The 14,144-nt window shown below is 37.7% G+C and overlaps 1 long non-coding RNA gene and 1 pseudogene across 2 annotated transcripts in view; one reads left to right on the top strand and one right to left on the bottom strand.

Annotated features, from left to right (window-relative positions):
- LOC149224542 (protein EXORDIUM-like 3 pseudogene) overlaps nt 1–12,063 on the top strand; it is a 30,021-nt pseudogene extending 17,958 nt beyond the window's left edge.
- LOC149224541 (uncharacterized) overlaps nt 1–14,144 on the bottom strand; it is a 66,494-nt gene that overhangs the window by 19,955 nt on the left and 32,395 nt on the right. The window lies entirely within an intron of this gene.

Consider the following 14,144-nt stretch of genomic DNA (forward strand, 5'->3'; position numbering starts at 1 on the left):
CATATTTGGCCTAGACTAAAGGAAGCCCATTTGTGCATGTGACCATAATTAGAAGCATTAGGTGTGTATTGTTTTTCATATATAGCATATCATATTCATATGTGCATTTGAATAATGTGTGTGTGTTGCAAAGAAGCTTACATGATGAACAAGGATCATGAAAAGAAAGTGAGCGAATGGCCATGTATATAGAAGAGACATTACAAGTGAGAAAATGGGCATGTATGCACACGAGAAGAAAAAAAAGAAGTGGCTGCCCATTTGTTCATGAGAACCAATACACTTGAGAGAGGGTGCATATAGTAATGAGAAAGCAATACAAAAGGCCGAAGCATTGTTGAAGATGAGTTCTATAAAAAGTAAAGTTTGAATTGCAGACAAGAGGGTTCAACAAGGTGCAAAAGGGAAAGTGGGGATTAATGAGAGTGAAGGGTGGGAAAGGAGTTGGCAATCGGGAAAGGGAGGGGCATAATAGGGAAATTGTTTACAAGGTGAAGGATGGGCATCAATGGAGAAGGGGTGGGAGGGGGGGGGGGGAGAGTATGGGAAGAAAAGTGTTAAAGGGAAAGGGTGTATAGAGAAAGAGATGGAGAATAGTGAGGGAGAGGGGAGAAAGGTATGTTTATAGGCGGTGGGAATTTTTTTTTCGAGGGGGAGGAGTGGGTTGAAAGTCTTGCAAGAGGAGAGCAGACGCGGAGGCGTAAGGGAGTTCCTCAGAGTGCATGAGGGTTGGTTGGAGGTGTTCAATGCCGTTGAAAGTGTATTTTTTGACAGATAGCATGAAGAGGAATTGACATGACATGACCCCATTGGATATGGCTCAGACAACTCCTAGCTCGCTTGAATGGATTCGAAGGTCCTTTGCAGATATGCCCAAAAGGCCATGGGTAGCATTATCGAAAGAAACCATAGTTTTGAGTTGTCCAGTGTGTTCATGGAATTCAAGTTAGAGAAGATGGAGATAATCACCTTCGAGGAAGGAGCCTTCACATTTTAAACAATGACATGTCTTGTCAGGTTGCTGAACAACTTTTTTCATGCATTGCAACCCATCAATGGTAAGGGGGCATGCGAGGAAGTAGAATTCATCCAAGTCAATTGTTGTAACAATAACATAGAGGGAAACCCATGAAGACATCTCGACGTGGGGCATTGCAAGAATGACAAAAAAAATTTGTTTGCATGGGACTGTTGGGTGTGCCAGTGTATTTTCGGCTGAATGATGGTGAGGAAGATTTGATGCCTTCTTCTTCCAACCATTTCTTCTTGAAACCATTGCTTGAGTTGGTTTATTTAAGAGACATCTGGATATATAAGAAGGAAAGTCCATTGAACTCGACAAGTCGGCCCCCTCTGATTACAATGACTGGGATGGTACATTCCATGCAGAGTTTGGAGAGCGTGTGTCCTTCGGTGTGGTAATTTTCTCCGCACAAGGTGACATCGATGCTGCTACTAGACTTGTTGCATAGGGAAATAGTTTGTCTAGGGGTTTCAAAATCATCACGCCTACGAATGATCAAGGTAAGAGAGGTCGAGCTAACGACATCGATAACATCAAAAAATGAGTCGAGAGGCACAAGTTTGAGTGAACTTATTGCCACAAAATGGAAGGTATGGGAAGGTATTGTTTGATTTCCATCTAAAAGGTGAGATACATTTGATGTGGAGAAGAGGAGGATTTTGAAAGGGCGTTTAAGATGGTTGTACACAGGGTTTGGGACCTTTATGGAGCCATTCGAAACTATGTAAATTTGGCCAAGCTGGATGAGAGCATGGAGTGAGTCCGCTAAGTCATTGAATGTGTCTACATGGATTTCATTGAAGGGGTATTTTTGTGATAAATCTACCTTGGATGGACCAAAATTTTGCGAGTTGGGGTAAGTGCCTTAAAATGGAGAGTTGTTGAAGATGAAGCGAGCAAATTTGTGAAGTTGGTAGATTCGATTTCAATTGGGGGGTTGATGAAAGGGAAGATCCAGTGGATGAGGATGAGGGTGCATGGAGCATTTTTACAACAGAGAGAATAAGAGGGGTTGGCTCGCCGATTAAAGTTTCCACACGGTGAAGTATTTCAAGTTAGAGGATACAAAGCGACATGAAAGAAAGAGCATATATGAGTGTATAGGGGAAGTAATACATGATAAATGCAAATAGATTCTAAAGCGAACATAAAATGAGAGGAAAGTCAGGGAGGACGGGGCAAGATTCCCAATGCACAACATACATATTATGGTGTGCATATGTGCATGAGAATTTTTGTAAGAGCATGACAGAGCCTATTTACAAGTCTCTGTATTTTGCAAGTGCATCATGTGAAGAAGAAGCAAGACCGCATGGTTGTGAACACCATTAGAAAGGGAGACACGGTAGCAAGGGGTTCACGTCCTAGTAGGGCATATTTCTTTTAAAGCAGTGACTTGGAGGATTGGTTGCATCTCGATAGAGCCAACAAATGAAAATGGAAGTGCATTGGTAGTCAAGGATGGTTCCATGGTGATATGGCTTTGTTGTCGAAAACAAGGTGCTACAAGTGAATATCAATTGTAAGTGTACAAAAGTGAAAAAAACTGTATAGTAAAAAGAAAGGAAAAGGTTGAAGAGTTTATCTAAAATGAGATGAAGAAACAATAGAAATGGAAGGTCAAAGTGTGGAAGATAGAAAAAACACGAGGGGGAAGGAAGAACAAGAAATAACAAGTGTGCTACAAGAAACAAATAGATAGCTAGACTACTGTCCTTATGATTTGTACAATTTGCATGTGGAAACGTTAAATGTTTCATGGGTAAGAAAGAAAAGCAAGAAGAAAACAACACCCACCATGATATTGTTATCTATTGAGTGAAGGACAATTTTGGAAGGAAGAGAGGAAGGGGTAGGAAATCTGAATGAGATACCTAGCAAACATTCAGAGCGTGTTCAAACAAATAGGATTGGAAATAGCAAGGAAAAGTAGGAAGATTTTTTTTTTTTTTTTTATGGTTTTGTATGTAAAGTAAAGTGTCTTTCTGGAATGATGGCAATTACAGTTTTGCACCCTATTCAAGTGACCTTGAAACTTTTTAGATGAAATGGATCTATGGATGCATGCAAATAAAAGTAGTAAAAAAAAATAGGCTAGGTTGTTTTATGCGAGAGAAAATTTCCGACTATAGTAAAAATAAAAGAACATGTGGCATTCTGGGAAAAAAAAGTGAGAAGGAAAATAGAGGGTACAAAGAAGGGAATAAGATGTGTTTCCCGGTAGTATGTAACACTAGTTAGATATCAACCATACATAGTGTAACATAATAAGAGATAACAACCATAAAGGAAAAACTTCCACAATAGGGGAAAAGAAATGTTAAACTAATTTCCCAAGGATAGGAAAAGTGTACATGCGTACATGTCGACATGTAAAAAAGAAATGCAATAAAGAGGAAAAGACAAAGACCTATACCAATAGGGAACAACACAAGATAGCCTCCCAGGTAAAAATAGATTTGTATTAGGTAAGTTGTATTTAGATATGACAAGATAAATGACTAAACTAGTTTGGCTAAGTAATGCCTCTAATTGCAACATTCGTAAAATACCATGGATCATTTGCAAAGTAGCAGCAAATTGTTCCTCTAAAAGAAGTGAAGTTATAAAAGAACAATATGAAAAGGGGTCAATTGTATGGAAATGGGAACAAAAGGATTCCTTGTCCAACAAAGTGTGCTAATTATGAAGCTAACAACAAGATGTGAGGAACTTTTTAAATAGTAGAGCGATGAAGGACATATTAACCTTTTAGAATCACATGGAAGATGAAGACATAGTGGCAAGAAACTTGGGAGCTTTTCTCAGAGGTATGAAAAATGCAATGTCTAATGTCATTAATGTAGAAGGTTTGAACAGTACGCATATCAATGTAGGGAAAAAAATGGTACGGATAAATGAAATATAAATTTCGTTAAGGAAAGATTTGAAAATATAAGTGAAGATAATCAATTTTCATTGTAATATAGCATAAGAAAGAAATAAAGGGGTATGCTACATAATGCTGGTTGTAGAAACTATCACTGAAAAGGAAAATTTTTTTGAATCACTAAAATTTGAGGTGAGAATGTGAAATAACAACAAAGTATCAAGCATGAGTAAAGGAGTTATCTCTAGTTGCACCAGCAAGGAACTAGTTTAGCCAAGTAATGCCTCTAATTGTAACATTTATAAAATACCATGAATCATTTGCAAAGTAGCAACAAATTGTTCCTCTAAAAGAAGTGAAGTTATAAAAGAACAATATGAAGAGGGGTTAGCTGTATGCAAATGCGAACACAAGGATTCCTTGTCCAACAAATTGTGTTAACTGTCAAGCTAACAACAAGATGTTTTTTAAAATAATTACAATAGTAAATTTATGAAAGACAAATATCAATATTTTTCAACCCTTGACAAATATCTCGAACTCTCTACTTCTAACCAAGAGAACATGATGACAAATGAGCATTTTTTTCTATAGGTTTTAACCCCGTACAGAAATTACCTACATACAAATTCTAAAACATAGAAAATAAACAATGCGTGAGAATAACACATAAAACACATAGACACAGAGATTTTCCCCTGGATCCCAAAACTGGGACTACCAGATTGATTTTTTCATTATATTCCTTTTAATGTTAAAATACATATTTATACATGCCGAAGCATCTAATACCATGGACTGAAAACCATCGCGTCCATAACCATGTGTGAAAATCATGCACAAAACCATAGGTAGCTCCACCCAACCTAACATAGGGTCCAAAACCAAAATTTTCTGGGGTGCTGCCCTGGACCCCATAAAGTGAGGTTATCTGCACCCCTTAAACCCCCTATAACTCCCCCCCACTATGCAATCGGTGCAACGAAGGGGGGGTTCCACTCCCCTTCTAACCCCCCGGTTAACTACGTGGGCTAGTCATGGAAAGAATATAACACAACCCAACATTCTCCCACTTGTTGTTTTCTTTCCACAAGAGGCCACAAGAGAGCTTAGTCATTTATCTAGCCCTACAACACCCATTGTTTCTCTACACCAAGAGAACTTCTCAGATCTCATAGATTTTGTCAATGCATCTGTAGTATTCTTCAAAGTGTCCACCTTTACGAGCAACACCTTTTTGTCTTCTATCATATCCCTCACAAAGTGATATTGAACATCAACATGCTTTGTCTTTGAATGATATGCAGGGTTATTTTCCAAGAAAATTGTACTTTGGCTTTCACACTCTATCCTTATAGCTCCCTGTACTAACCCCATACTTGAACACAATCTCTACAACCAAACTACTTCCTTGCTTACATGAGTGGCTGCCATGTATTCTGCCTCTGTAGTTGATAGTGCCACTACAGATTGTTTCTTACTCATCCAAATGACTGCACATCCAAATAGGTTAAACACATACCCACTTGTAGATCTTCTCTGATCCAGATATCCAGCCCAGTCTGGATCAACAAAGCCACGAATATCCAACACTCTGTCCAATCCTGGTCTTCCTTGGTAGCACAAACCATAATCACTAGTGCCACACAAATACCTGAAAACCCACTTCACTGTTGTCCAATGCTCTTTTCCTGGTTTTGACATAAACCCGCTCAATACTCCCACTGCATGTTCAATGTCTAGTCTAGTATAGACCATTGTATACATCATGGTACCGACTGCACTTGCATATGGAACACGGGACATGTCCTCTTCCTCTTCTTGTGTCTTGGGACACTGTTTAACGGATAACTTTACGCCTATAGGAATAGGAACCTTCACTGGTTTACTATCGTTCATATTAAATCTCTGCAATATTTTCTCGACATACTTCCTCTGGTTTAACCAAAGCTTCCTCTTTTCCTGATCTCTTTTAATTTCCATGCCCAAAATATAGTTTGCAGCACCAAGATCTTTCATGTCGAATTTGGAGGACAATTGGGTCTTCAAATCCTGGATAATTTCATTGTCATTTCCAACCAACAACATATCATCCACATACGTGACGAAATAAATAACACGGTCACCAGTTAATTTAAAATACACATAGCGATCTGCTTTGCTTCTGGTGAAGCCAAGTCCCCATATAAATGTATCAAATTTCTGATACCACATCCTTGGTGACTATTTTAAACCATACAGAGACTTCTTTAACTTGCATACCAGTTCTTTCTTACCCTTCACCGCAAAGCCTTCAACTTGCTTCATGTAGATTTCTTCTTCAAAATCCCTGTGAAGAAATGCTATCTTCACATCCATCTGTTCTACCTCAAAATCAAAAGAAGCAGTGCTCAATAGATAAAAGTAATCTAATAGAAGTTACCTTGGAAACAAGAGAAAAAATATCACCAAAATCAATTCCCGGCACTTGGGAATAACCTTTTGCTACCAACCAAGCTTTGTATTTCTCCACCTTTCCTTCTGCATTTGTCTTCTTCTTGAACACCCATTTGCTGCCAATGGGTTTCCTTCCAGCCGCCAACTCCACCAGATCCCAAGCCTCATTTTTGTGTAAAGATGCCATTTCATCAACCATGACCTCTTTCCAAAGTTTTTCCATCCTCTGAATCTACTGCTTCCTTCACAGTTTTGGGATCATCATAAGTAGATAAAGAAAAATTTGAACAGAAAGCAAATGGACTATACCTTTTGGCTGCCTTCTCTCTCAAACTAATCTTTTCACAGCCGGAGTTTGTGGCTCTTCATCTTCTAATTCCTCCTCTGCTGTAGAGTCTGATTCTTCCTCCTTTAGCTCAAACTCTATCTTCTTAGGTTCCTTTGGTTGGACTTCATGTTTAATAACATCTTTCACCTCTCTGAACACCACATCTTGGCTATACACAACCTTCCTTGTTACTAGGTTCCAAAGCTTATAACCCTTTAAACCATTCTTATACCCAATAAAGATGCACTTTTCAGGTTTACTATCCAACTTCGTTCATTTCTCCGTTGGAACATGTACATATGCATCACATCAAAATACCCTCATATGTGAAAGAGAAGGTTTCTTACTAGTCCATACCTCTTGTGGAGTCTTATCCTCCAATGCTAATGAAGATGATCTATTGACCAGGTAAAATGTTGTCTCCACTGCCTCTACCCAAAATTCTTGTCCTAACTCGACACCATTGAGTATGCTTCTTGCCCTTTGCATCAATGTCTTGTTCATTCTTTCTACAACTCCATTTTGCTGAGGTGTATATGGAGTAGTCTTCTGTCATGGTATACCACACTTCTTACAGAATTCTTCAAATTCCTTACTGCAAAACTCTCCACCATTATCTGTCCTCAGCACCTTTATCTTGTTCTCTATCTGGTTTTCCACCAGAGCCTTAAATTCTTCAAACCTATCGAACACTTTAGATTTCTTCTTAAGAAAATATATCATTGTATTCCTTGAGAAGTCATCTATAAATGATACATAGTACACAGACTTACTCAGTGATGGAACCTTCACAGGTCCAAACACATCACTGTGCACAAGCTCTAATATCTGTTTCACCCTCTTACTACCAGAGGGGAAACTCACCCGATTCTGCTTCCCATATACATAATTTTCACAGAAATAAAAATCCAGAGAGCTATTGCTCATACCTTCTACCATAACTTTACCATGAAGTATTCGAAGGTCGTTCTCTCGAATATGTCCAAGCCTTTGATGCCACAACATGGTCTTCTCTCCAGAGACCACTAGATTTTCTGCTCCATTTTCAAGAAGCACAAAACTGTTTCACCCATCAATAACAGTGCTACCTTGTAGCTTGTACAAAGTTCCAATCCGAACTCCCCTCATCAATACCAGTTCTCCGCAAACAATTTTGCAGGTATCCTTCTTGAACATTGTTTTTACACCTGCATCATCTAGATTGCTTACAAAAATTAGATTTCTAGCTAATGCAGGAATATGCAAAACACCCGGAATTGTTCTAACCCTTCCACCTTGCAGCTTCAACTTTACTTTTCAGCGACCAACGATTCTAGCCTTCCTGTCATCCTCCAAGAAGACATCACCACCATCATATTTCTCATACTCACAGAACCACTCTCTATGGGGAGTGAAGTGAAAGGATGCACCTGAGTCAATCAACCATGCCTCATGATCTACATGTGTACTTGAAGAAGCCAAGTAGACATCCCCACCTTCATCTGAGGTGGTTTTCAACTCTATAGAAGGAGCATCATCAGATCCCTTTCTTTTATCGGGAGCTTTAGATTTACAGTCCCTTTTGTAGTGCCCTTCCTTTTCACATTTCCAGCACACCACCTTTATAGGTTTTCCTAGAGATTTAGATCTCCCTCTAGATTTAGATCTCCCACTCGATGACTTATTTTTGTTTCTGTTCTGGGATTGTCCTCGTATAGACAAGGCATCACCATTCTAGCTCTCCATATTTTTCTGTCTCATCTCCCCCATCAACAAGGATGAGACTATTTTATCAAACTACAAGGCAATTGCATTGCTACCTATTGCAATAACCAGACTATCCCATGAATTTGGTAGAGAACACAACAAACTAATGCACTTATCTTCATCGAAAATTTTAATATCAACAGATGTTAACTGACTTACCATAGTATTAAATGCTTTCAGATGCTCTATCACTGAGTCTCCATCTTTCATCCTCAAGTTATATAGCATTTTGTGCAGGATCAGTTTCTTGACCAGAGACTTAGATTGGTACAAAGTCGCTAGCTTGTCCCACAAAGCCTTCATTGTAGCTTCCCCTAATACATTCAACAATACTAAATCCGAGACACACAATTGTGTTGTGCTCTTTGCCTTCCGATCCAACTTCTTCCATTCTTCATCAAACACTCCTGTTGGTTTAGTACCCAGATCTACCACAATCCACTGGTCTTTATCCACCAACAGATCCTCCATCTTGAGTGTCCACAACTCAAAACTCTAACCATTACATTTCTCGATCTCTATCTTTCCACTGCTTGCCATCTTCTTTCACCACCATAATTTATTTCACAGATCTCCCACTGAATAGGGTTTACCACAGGCCCGAGCGAAACCCCTCAGCGACAAAGGCGTCCCTTTGAAGCCAAAACAACTCTGATACCAAATGTAGGTTTTAACCCATACAGAAGTTACCTGCATATGAATTCTAAAACACAGAAAATTAACAATGCGAGAGCATAACACATAAAACACATAGACACAGAGATTTTCCCCTGGATCCCAAAATCAAGACTACCAGATTGATTTTTTCATTATATTCCTTTCAATGTTACAATACATATTTATACATGTCGAAGCATCCAATAACATGGACTGAAAACCATCGCGTCCAAAACCATGGACCGAAAACCATCGTGTCCAAAACCATGTGCGAAAATCATGCACAAAACTATAGGTAGGTCTACACAACCTAACATAGGGTCCAAAACCAAAAATTTTCAGGGCGCTACCCTGGACCCCATAAAGTGGGGTTACCTGCACCCCTCAAACCCCCTATGACTCCCCCCGCTATGCAATGAGCGCAACAAATTGGGGGCTTCACCCCCCTTCCAACTCCCCAATTAACTACGTGGGCTAGTCATGGAAGGAATATAACACAACCCAACATTTTCAAGCCTTGACAGCTATCTCGAACATTCTACTTCTATGATACATTTCCATCCTTGCAAGAAATATGTTACATGTAATGTCTGCTGGAAATAATTTGTTGCGGGATTTAATAAATCTTCTGTCATAGCTCTTCAAATCTTTCTTTAGATTTATAGGTAGTCTGATCAATTCTAGGTCTTCAATCCTCGCTTTCACTGGGCCACTTTGATTCCTTCAATAGGACAGAGTTAACCTTAACTCTATGTCCTATTGTGCTTTGTTTCTAGCCATTAGGTAATAGATCAAAGTTAACCTCTAATTATTTTTGTGCTCTACTTCTAGCTATCAGGTAATAGGTCAGAGTTAACCTCCAATTCCACTTATGCTTTGTTTCTAACTATACAATGAAATTGGTAGCACAATTATTATAAGTAGCTTGATATTTAGAGTTAATTATGTTTTAAAATTTTACTGTGAAATCGACTTTAAATAGGCCCATTATCTCTAATATGTCATGACAGTAACTCTTGTGATTTTGAAGACAAGATATGATCTACAACATGATACATATGGATTTTAGATGGATATGGGGTTCAGAGAAGATTCTGGTCTGTTTGTTCATCAATACAAACTTTTCTAGGCATGAACACTATGAATAATCAATTTCATAAATATTCATTTGTCAATATGGAACAAATGTGTAGATAATATAAAAAGGTGATTCAACTTTTTGTTTATGTCCGTAGATCGGACACCAGTAATATGTTATTCATCAGGGCTATTGAATTTAACAATTGGGAGACATGTTGTGACATGAGAAGCATGAACTTCCAGTACTCACTAAGGCTAATCTTCTGTCTATTGTGACAAACACTTGGACTCTCTAGTCTCCACACAATATCCCTATGCCCAAAAAAACATAGTTGGAATTCTTTTGAGACATGATTTTAGCACGATTGTCTCTACTGTTGGAAAGTTTGTTAGAAATTTCCATCTCCAATATGGGAAACTAAGCAAATTGTCTACAAAGTTTTGAGATATTTTCCTAGTACAACAAAGAGTGCTATCTTGAGAGAGTCTTTCTGGAGGATTTTCTGATCATGTTCCAGAGTAAGTGTTCTAGTTTTGAATCTCCAAATTCATAGTCAATGTTTGTAAGGTAGCAACACACATGCTCCCATCAGAAATTTATCACTATCAATATGAAGTCGAGCAATTGCTTCCAAGTGTTTTCACATATACAAGTTAGTTTTGTATGCAAAAACAAACATCACATCCACAGCTGGTAATTGATTGGAACATAATTAAGATGAATAAAGCAATAAAAGAAATAGGTCAAAGGAGGAACTTGGATGTTTTTGTATATAGATAAAGAGAAGGGTACATGTATTTCCCATGCATGCATATCATGGAGAAGAAAAATTGAATCTCATTGCATTGTATCCATTTCATTGTTGCTCTATGTGTCTTTCTAGAGGAAAAATGGGTGTGTTTGCATGTGTGCATTTTCTTTTTCATTTTATTATCCTTAGTTGAAGCATGGAGGCCATGGCCTTAATATTTCAATCATAATACTATTGTTGTGGGACTAGGACAATAACCCAATAAGGAAGATTTGCAGTTTGGCACCTTGAAGAAGAATGAAGGGTCGTCACCATATCTGAATATGATGTACGACATGGGTCCTGCGCTGACTTCTGTTATGAATGTCCATACAATTTGGTATGGCAGGTGGAATAAGAAGGAGAAGAGGGTTATCAATGAAGTTTTTATATCTATCTCTAATAATACAACAAGCACTTATGTGGGTTAGTGGTACCAAATAGTGTAGCTATATACTGATAAGACTGGTCCCAATATTAGCAGAAACATAATGATTACCATTCAGTACAATGATTGCTACTCCCATGGTAAGGTACTGAGTAGGCTTACTTTTCAGGAAGTGATAAAAATTCCATAACTGCCAAGAGTAGTCCCCTTCCCATTGATCCCAAGAATGGTCTTTACCTCCTCCTCACTTCTAGTGATGTTGTTGTCCAAGAATTCTGCAGAGCAGTCTGTGGATTTCATCATTTTACATTCCCACTCATTGTAGGATACACACTGCCTTATGAATGGGTTGGGCATTCTGGAAAATAGTGTCGGGAAGTCTATTCCTATCCTTTTGCAGTGCTAAGTTGCATGACTGGAATGAAGGCATTCAAGGCACCTAATAGGGATGTTGGTATCGATGGGATGATAAGTGTGTTTTCCCATGAATTGGTTGAGTTTTTGTCAAATCCCCTGATCAATGCCTTGTATGATGGTGAGGAACCTACTTCTCCTACTGAGATTATAGATATCGAAGAAGGTCTTTATGGGACTAGAGGCAATGGATCTTACACTGGACAAGTCCCAACGCACACATTTGGGGCTAATTACAATGTAAAAGGCATTAGGAGGAAGTATTTAATGCAATGGATATGGAGTCCTATTTTGAATCCCTACTCGGGACCAAATGCATTGGATAGTTGAAGGTTCTCTAGTGGAAAGTGGGTTTGCTAGTGTTATGGTTAGATTCAGGGGTTGTTCTCAAGCCTTACTATCACAAATTCTATTTGTGGGTTGGATTTAGACAACTTATTCATGGCTTCTTTATTGGTATATACCCCAATATGCCTTAGGATTACTGTACCCAATAATGCAGCAAAGTGTTCTGGAACACTGGAGGTTCTAATCCCATTTTTGTTTCTTGAGAGTATGTAGTGATAGTTCATATTTTAACGGTTATACCACTCTATGTGATTGTGTGTGTCTATACATATTTATCTATTTATACTATTCATAGAAATCTCGAGCAGAGAGCATTCATGTCTGGTGAATATATAATATCTCTTTTGATTAAGTAGAGGAGTAATTCTATATGCACATCATAGTTTACTAGAATATCCATTTATGGTGACTAGGTTTCTAGAATGATGTTAATGTTGCATATTTTTCACTGGTCAAGACTCACTTAGATACATCTTGTAAAATTTAGAAATGGCATTTGTTGTTTTCAATTTTAAGCCCCTCGACATTTGCATAAATTTTTAGTGGATATAGTGGATAGTTGTTTGACATATAAGGTCTAGATGGCTAAATGGATAGAATCCTTAATATGTCCACATTAGCCAAACATTTAATTCTATGATGTTAATAGAACCTGAAGTTGGAACTAATCCTATGCCATTCTAAAATCTATGCTGAGCTTGACAAAGATTTCCAATTCCATTGTATGGTGTGTATTGCCCTTCGCATCTCAAACCTTGGATTGAGTGATTGAAATCTATTTCAAAAATAAGATGCTGTCAAGAGAGTAATATATATTAATACTTGGAATGCAAAAAGGAGGACCAACAAAGAACACAAAAAATTTGTACTTTAGATATAAAAGAGAAGAAATAAGTAACAATACACCATATAGCATGTCTTGGACAAAAAATTATAAATTTCAGGCCCTAACTACATTATTTATAAAGATCCTTTTTTCTATATGATATTTGCATCATTAAGTTAGATACACATCAAGGCCTATGTTGTGAATACAATTTGGATGAGACTATTGCAAAACCCAAGATGTGAAATCTTCTAAGATGCCCATGTTTACATTTTGAAATGCAAGAGCTCCAGTTTTAGAGTGTATAGTAGAAGTAAGCTCATTGCACTTGACAATCATAAGGACATAAGATTTTAACATATGATTGAACAAAAGAAGACAAATTATTGATATAGTAGTGTTTAGCTGGAGAGACGTGCTTAAATTTTAACATACTTCCAAATTCATGTTTAATCCCATTTTTGTCAAGAGTTCTTATGTCAGTTTTGAGGGGATTTGTTGATACATCCTTAGAGTCAGTAACATGTACCTTGCTCATTGGATATGGTTTTGGTTGTTTCAGCTCAGCCATGTAGATAAAAATAAGCATTGAAATAATCTGATAGAAACTACTCCTAAAATTCTACAATTTGAATGACATGTTATTGCAATTAAGTGATTAAAAATAGGTTATAAAGTTATGTAATTGATAATGAAGTAAACTATGGTGGATTCATACCTACTTCCAGACTTTGAGAGATTCTGCACTTGCTCCCCAAATCTGACCTACTCAATAGTGGTTTAATGTGAATGTTTATTGTTCCATAAAGTTGAATGTTTATATTTATTTTCAACATTTTGGCTCACTGTATCGAGATGGAATTCAGAAGTTTCCACTTCCAGTTGACATAACATATGTTAGTCTTCTCCTTTGGGGACTAAATCTGCAACACATGGCCTTCTAATAAAGATGAAAAACCCTTGATAGGGTTTTAAAAAGGAAAATAATAAATCTGATGGGAACACCTCCTTCGATGGAACATGTATAGATGCTTGTATAGGAAAAAGAAAGTGTAGAACTTGAAAACATTGTCCCTTTTCTAATCCTTGCATATCTAGAGACTAGGAGATGATTGTATCCTTGTTAAAAGAATGAGTAAAATTCCCTGCAAAGCATGACAATTTTTTTCTTTTAATATATCAAGAAAACTAAAATAAAGGACCCAAGCTTAATGCTCATTGCCCACATGATATACAT

Source organism: Pinus tabuliformis, chromosome Q (genome assembly GCF_031772625.1).
Source record: "Pinus tabuliformis cultivar Carrire ecotype Pingquan chromosome Q, CPIR1, whole genome shotgun sequence".
In the NCBI taxonomy this organism is placed as follows: Eukaryota; Viridiplantae; Streptophyta; class Pinopsida; order Pinales; family Pinaceae; genus Pinus; species Pinus tabuliformis.